This window comes from Tursiops truncatus, chromosome 3 (genome assembly GCF_011762595.2).
Source record: "Tursiops truncatus isolate mTurTru1 chromosome 3, mTurTru1.mat.Y, whole genome shotgun sequence".
Lineage (NCBI taxonomy): Eukaryota > Metazoa > Chordata > Mammalia > Artiodactyla > Delphinidae > Tursiops > Tursiops truncatus.
This window is the reverse complement of record NC_047036.1, coordinates 17,613,814-17,621,521: the sequence shown is the minus strand read 5'-3', so window position 1 is coordinate 17,621,521 and position 7,708 is coordinate 17,613,814. Positions and strand designations below refer to the sequence as shown.

The window sequence follows — 7,708 nt, the reverse complement described above, 5'->3', positions numbered from 1 at the left end:
GCACAGGGAGATCAGCTCAGTGCTTTGTGATGACCTAGAGGGGTGCGAGGGAGTTTCAAGAGGGAGAGGATATGGGGATATATGTATGCATATGGCTGATTCACTTTGTTGTACAACAGCAACTAACACAGTCTTGTGAAGCAATTATACTCCAATAAAGATCTATTAATTAAAAAACCAGTAACATTACAAAGAATTTCAAGACTGCAACTGCAGAGCATTAAACTTCAAGTGCAATGTCTTCTGTGTGTGGGGACCTGCACAACTGCACTAGTGGCTCACCCATAAATCCAGTCCTGCCTGGAGATAGTAGGAAGTCCCAAGGATGGCTGAGAATAAGTTCATCTCACACATTACTTGATGAAACTGGGGACAAAAATAATGGTTAATTTTCGAGCTCAGTGAATATTTCTTTCATGTTTTAGTTAAAAACAAGATTCATACAAAATACAAGCAGATATATTCAATTGTTATTTTACAGTAAAATTTATTATTAAAAACTTTTGCAATGTAATCTAAATGACATTAGCATTCTCTAACTCATGAATATTAAAAATATCAGATTTGTGTTAAAGCGGGTTTCAGATGCTAGCCTTGCTTAGTTTACACAAGCCAACTGAGACTCAGTTACTTCATTTTCAAAACGCATGTAAGGGAGCAGCGCAGCGACGGCGGCGGCAGCGGCGGCGCGGTTGCTATTCGGAGACGTTGAGACGCCTCTGCGGCAGCTGGTGGCGCAGGTGGCTTGCGTGGACGCGGGCAGAGGCGGCCGGCCCGCCACCGCAGCCTCAGCGCCCGCGGCCCCGGCAGGTAGATGAAGTTCCTGATGGAGCTGTAAAACCACCCACAAACAAACTACCCATTTTCTTTTTTGGAACTCATGAGACTGCTTTTTTAGGCCCAAAGGACATATTTCCTTACTCAGAAAATAAGGAAAAGTACGGCAAACCAAATAAACGAAAAGGCTTTAATGAAGGTTTATGGGAGATAGATAACAATCCGAAAGTGAAATTTTCAAGTCAACAGGCATCAACTAAACAATCAAATGCGTCATCTGATGTTGAAGTTGAAGAAAAAGAAACTAGTGTTTCAAAGGAAGATACTGACCATGAAGAAAAAGCCAGCAACGAGGATGTGACTAAAGCAGTTGACATAACCACTCCAAAAGCTGCCAGAAGAGGGAGAAAGAGAAAGGCAGAAAAACAAGTAGAAACCGAGGAGGCAGGAGTAGTGACTACAGCAACAGCATCTGTTAATCTAAAAGTGAGTCCTAAAAGAGGACGACCTGCAGCTACAGAAGTCAAGATTCCAAAACCAAGAGGCAGACCCAAAATGGTAAAACAGCCCTGTCCTTCGGAGAGTGACATGGTAACTGAAGAAGACAAAAGTAAGAAAAAGGGGCAAGAGGAAAAACAACCTAAAAAGCAGCTTAAAAAGGATGAAGAGGGCCAGAAGGAAGAAGATAAGCCAAGAAAAGAGCCAGATAAAAAAGAGGGGAAAAAAGAAGTTGAATCAAAAAGGAAAAATTTAGCTAAAACAGGGCTTACATCAACCTCTGATTCTGAAGAGGAAGGGGATGATCAAGAAGGTGAAAAGAAGAGAAAAGGTGGAAGAAACTTTCAAACTGCTCATAGAAGGAATATGCTGAAAGGCCAACATGAGAAAGAAACAGCAGAAAGAAAACGCAAGCAAGAGGAACAAATGGAAACTGAGCACCAAACAACATGTAATCTACAGTAATAAAAAATATATCTCATTTTGGGCTCAAAGCATTAATCCAGTTACTGAAAAGAGAATACAAGTGGAGCAAACAAGAGATGAAGATCTTGAGACAGACTCATTGGACTGAATTTCCCCCTCCCCCCCCCTTGATGGAAGAATGTTCCAGATTCTAAATTGAGGACTTCATTAATGGCATTATTACTGTGTTAATGATTGTTAAAAAACATTTCCTGTAAGATACACACTACATACTAAGGTCGGCCATCATTCCTGTTAAAAAAGTTTTTTACCAAGCTTAAAATGAAGCTTTGTGTTTGAAAGTTATAATAAGCTCAGATGAAGATGGTGGTTGTACATTATTTCATTTAGAAAATATAAAAATTCATTTTGTTTTGAAGCTAGGTGTTAAACTGGAGTAGCTACTATACCCCCAGAGAATGGGGCAGTTGTGCCCTTCCCCTTGACATTCCTTTGTTGTTCAGTTCTTTAGAAGATTAATCATTGTTTTTTAATCCTGAGAGATTAAACAGTAGACTTGTTAAGAAAACAAAAATGAAACTGTAACCAAAATTTTAAAATAAAGTTTTTTAAAAAAAAAAAAAAAAAAAAACGCATGTAAGATTTGGCCTTAACTTATTAGGTTGTTGACAAGATTAAGAAGGCAAGAAAAATACAAGGGTCAATCATATAAGAGCTCAATAAGTGTTAATAACTTATTATGATAATTATATTTCTAATTTTTCTTATTATAGGTAATACTGGAATACATTTCCTTGTATCAAACATTTTTAAGAATGTTTTACTCTAACAGATTTCCAGAAGAGATATGATTAGATCAATGGTTTTGTTTATTTTTAAGTCCTTTGACAAACAAGTCAAACTATGTACTTCCACATACTTTTCAAAATACATATATAATAGATTATATACCTACCCACTTGCTGAGTAGGAAATGGTCCATTTTACATATAACTTTAATATTTTAACACTTCAATACCTTGAGAAGTGTGTGCGTATTTTCTTGTCTCTCTCTCTCACTCTCTCTAAGTTTCTGATAAGTGAAAATTTGAGAAGCTTAGATTCAAAATCAATAGCTCATGGTCCAGAGGAGATACTTCTGTTCTTACCATGTGACTTTGTAATAACACTGCATGCCACACTGAAGATATGATGTGGATGGAGAATTCACACCAGCCATTTTGCAGCAGCTAAAACAATCTTAGTGTTCTTGCTGTAGTATACCTACAAAATCAATTTGAATTTTTGACAGAGTACCTAGACATTTTCCATATATGTATCAAGTAACTTGGAGAGTGCTATACTCCTTGATGTTCTTTTCAACATGAGAATCTATCTCAGGCCATCAGACCTGACCTCCAATCTAATGATTTCATGAGAGCATTTTTCTGTTTGCTACTGTTCCAGCACATAGCCAAGACAACTTTATGATCACCTTCTGGAACTGCAAAATAGTCCCAATAAATATGGGGTTTATGACTAAATAACGCCTGCTAATGGCATATGGCTCATTTGAATGCCTCTGGCAGTTTCTCAACTGGACACTCCTATTACCTGTTTAAGCCAAGGGCAGGTATTGGAAACCACACACATAACAGGACAATTTTTATTACCCTAAAGAGATGGATAATAAATGTGCATAATATAATAACAAGGCATTAAACTAGGGAAGATATCTAATTATAATAAAAGTTGGTATCATATGAGCAGACCAGCAGACATCTGACATAAAATATCTCTAGTGTTTAGTCAAGCAATTTGGGGCAGAAAAGATTACTTCATGATGAGGAAAGCATTTTTATAAAAGGAGGTTCTTTCAACAACATTGACATGCAGTGATATTGAGATACTTTCTTGGTTCAGTATAAGATATAAATACTTAATTGGTTCTGATAAGAAGTAACTTAAAATTTTTCAATTTGACCTTTATCTATGTGTCATCTAACAAATATATCAGATTCTTGATTGAGAAAGATGGTGTGGCTTTGCTCTACTGATCATTAAAACATGATTTTTTCAGCATGCAAGAAAAATATATTAAAACATGAACCATGCCATAGAATAGAGGATGCAATTGTATCTTGAGAGTAGATATATATTGTCTGTTGTTATTCAGTTTTCTCAAAAGAATGAAATGTTAATTATCAAATAAAATGTGTTGGCTAGTAAGTAAACTAAATAAGGTAAAATGAAGCAAAAGATAATGAAAGGAAACAAGGGGACTATGTAGACTACTATGCAAAATATTGCTAAATAAATTTCCTACTCCAACTATTTGCAGGAACTCAAAAATGATGAAAAAACAAATACTAGCATTCTTTATGATATGTAATTACTCTATAATCTAGGAAAGACCATGGATAGTAGTTAATATTATAGTTAGAATTGTGTTCTGCTAATCCTTTCTATTGAGGATTATAATAGCATTGAGTTATATACAATGAAAACTTTTATGTAGGATTTTTTTTTAAATTCAAGGAATATTTAAAAATTGACAGGTGTTATTTTCAGCTCTTCTGAAATGTTTTCTGAAGTCCTTTAATAACAGAATGGACTATTTCTACTTGAGAATGCTGATATATACTTCTCCCAAAGGAGACAGGTTGAACAATACAGATCAATAATAGTACAATTGCAGACTGATTTCTTCTAAGAGACAGTCAGTCATACTTGAAAGGTGTTCTTTACATCTCTGAATATATATTTCTATATTAAATAACAAAATTAGTTAACCATTATTATACATTTGAGAATTCACTGAAACATAATTTTGATGAAATAACCTATAAAAATGGTATGATTAGCATTGCTCCACACATAAGTAGAAACCCAACTTCTGAAGTAAATACTAAGGCCTTTCAGAGTGTATTTGTCTTTCATTTATTGTGCTTTGGTGTTTTCTAACAATAACATAAATAACTTTATATATTTACTCTTGTCACAGCCCAACATTGTCAGAAATTCCCCATATAATGTGTGGCACCCTGAACCTGAGTGGCCCAGCCTGTCTTTTCAATATTGTCTCAGGATTTACTAAGCAGAAACTAGTGACGTCTGACCTTTGTTTTGAATCCAGCAAAATCAACAAATTCTCATAATTTAATTTTCATGTGCTAGAGACACGATTTGCTTGAGTAGACTCTTCAGATCACACAAAAAAGGAAATATTTTCAGGGTTTACTTAATTTAAAAAACTTAATTAAACTCAAATCACAAAAAAAAAATGGAATATTTCTCCTTATAAAATTTCTTCCTTACAGTCAAATGGAGAACTTTCAGAGATGTGCTTACATCACAAAAGGTTAGATAAAACCAACATTATTATTTTCAATTAATATAACTGATTTGTTATGCAAATCAATAGGCAGTTATAGAAAAAATCTGATTACTGAGTTCTGTTTAGAAAAAAAAATGCTTGTCATAAAGAGAGGCACACACCTATGGTACAAATAAGCAGAAGGGGCATTTAAAAATTTTTATTTGTTTGTTTGTTTTTTCCTAAAGAATTCTCTGGCATGCCAATTCCCCCTCCCTCCATCTTTCTCTTGAATATATAATTTCTACTTTCATAGGGGAAGTACAGAGATTTTTTTATTTCTTCAAAACTCAAGTTTGTAGCTTATCTGTTACATAATATATTAATGTACTACACATGCAATCTAGAGAATTTTGGACTTGAACTTTTAGTTATAGAGTATCTTGGTGTAATGCAAACAACCTATGCTTTGAAATCAGTAGTTCTAAGAACAAATATTGAGTATAACACTCACTCTTACTTGACAAATAAAGAAACCTCTCCAGAAGCCCACAGTTGTAAATGGGATTAGCACATATGTTCAGACAATGGCAAGAAGTAGTAAGAGTTGTCAGGATGGCATTAGCCAATGTATGGATGGCAAGAGACAGTGTCATGTTTGAGAAAATACGAAATGAGTACTGAAGCAGAAAGTGGTTCCAGAAGAAAGATATTTGAATTTTGTCTTGTAGATCCTAGTGGTGTTTTAAAACTCATTAAGCAAGACATGGATAAAGCAATGGAACTTTAATTTTGCAGAGATGTACAAAGTAATCTGAAGCTTCCAGCAATCCCACTACTGGGCATATACCCTGAGAAAATCATAATTGAAAACAAGTCATGGACCACAATTGTCACTGCAGCACTATTTACAATAGCCAGGACGTGGAAGCAACCTAAGTGTCCATCGACAGATGAATGGATAAAGAAGATGTGGCACATATATACAATGGAATATTACTCAGCCATAAAAAAGAAACGAAACTGAGTTATTTGTAGTGAGGTGGATGGACCTAGAGTCTGTCATACAGAGTGAAGTAAGTTAGAAAGAGAAAAATATATGTGCATTAGCATAGCATATGCTAACGCATATATATGGAATCTAAAAAGAAAAAAAATAGTTCTGAAGAACCTAGGGGCAGGACAGGAATAAAGATGCAGACGTTGGGCTTCCCTGGTGGTGCAGTGGTTGAGAGTCCGCCTGCCGATGCAGGGGACATGGGTTCGTGCCCTGGTCCGGGAAGATCTCACATGCCGCGGAGCGGCTGGGCCGGTGAGCCGTGGACGCTGAGTCTGCGCGTCCGGAGTCTGTGCTCCACAACGGGAGAGCCACAACGGTGAGAGGCCCACGTACCGCAAAAAAATAAATAAATAAAAAATAAAAAAGATGCAGACGTATAGAATGGACTTGAGGACACGGGGATGGGGAAGGTTAAGCTGGGACAAAGAAGTGAGAGAGTGGCATGGTCATAAATACACTACCAAATGTAAAATAGATAGCTAGTGGGAAGCAGCCGCATAGCACAGGGAGATCAGCTTGGTGCTTTGTGACAACCTAGAGGGGTGGGATAGGGAGGGTTGGAGGGAGACACAAGAGGGAGGGGATATGGGGATACATGTATACATAAAGCTGATTCACTTTGTGATACAGCAGAAACTAACACACCATTGTAAAGCAATTATACTCCAATAAACATGTTAAAAATAATAATAATAAAATAAAAGACACCTGGTAAAGACAGTTGGATTGAACATATGTATTTACCTCCATTCCCCCCTAAGATTCAGTATAATAACAATAAAGTTATAAAGTACAAAAATCATAAACCAACAATGAATTAGAAAAATTAGAATAGGAGCAATAAAAGTAAGTCTGGAAAGAGAATAGACAAGATATAATTGACTTCGAAAATTCATGAAAGTTTAAACCTTTCCTGAACAACATTCAAAGAATTCTGATTTGTATAAATGAACTCCAGAAAGATTCATCAATTAGGGGCAGCAATCTTCACAGACAGCGGAGTTTGAAGTGGGACACAAAATAAGTATTATTTAGATTACGAGAAAGACAAAAATTTTTATCAACATGGACAGAAAGACAACTGCCCCTCTGAAGGCAGAGAGAAAATTAAAGCCCTGTTCCTTGGAGTAAGGAGAACATACAAAACATGAAAAAGGGAAAACCATGCACAGATGTGAATCACCTACGTTACACTAATAGGAATGGTCAAAGAAATCTATCAACTGAATGGTGAAAATTACTCCCAATTCCAGTTCAGTTTCCTCACCAAGCTCAAAACAGTCACCAAGGATTATACAGTATAGTCAGAAGATTAAAATAGTCCACTACAAAAGGTCTAACTTATTGGAGGCAGGAAGAAAGAAAAGAAGAAAGTATGGAAACGAAGAAAGGAACAAAGAAAATCTTGAAAATCTGAAATACCCATACAGCCTGATCAGAACACATAATATGAATGCAGGTTGCCCATGAATGCAAAGTTCTAAAATGAGTATGCAGCCAGAAAGCAAAAGACATTCATAAAAAAATTAAATTTAAAAGTCAGTTTTAGAAAGTGAAGGTACAAGACAAAACAATACAAAACAAAACAGGAAATCAAACCAAGCCTGCAAGGACAAGCTATGTAACAAGAGAACTCATCACCCATACCCATA

The 7,708-nt window shown here is 35.8% G+C and overlaps 1 pseudogene; it reads left to right on the top strand.

The window, feature by feature from the left end:
- The first annotated feature begins 585 nt into the window (after positions 1-585).
- LOC117311548 (PC4 and SFRS1-interacting protein pseudogene) lies at positions 586-2,187 on the top strand (annotated as a pseudogene).
- The last annotated feature ends 5,521 nt before the right edge of the window (positions 2,188-7,708 follow it).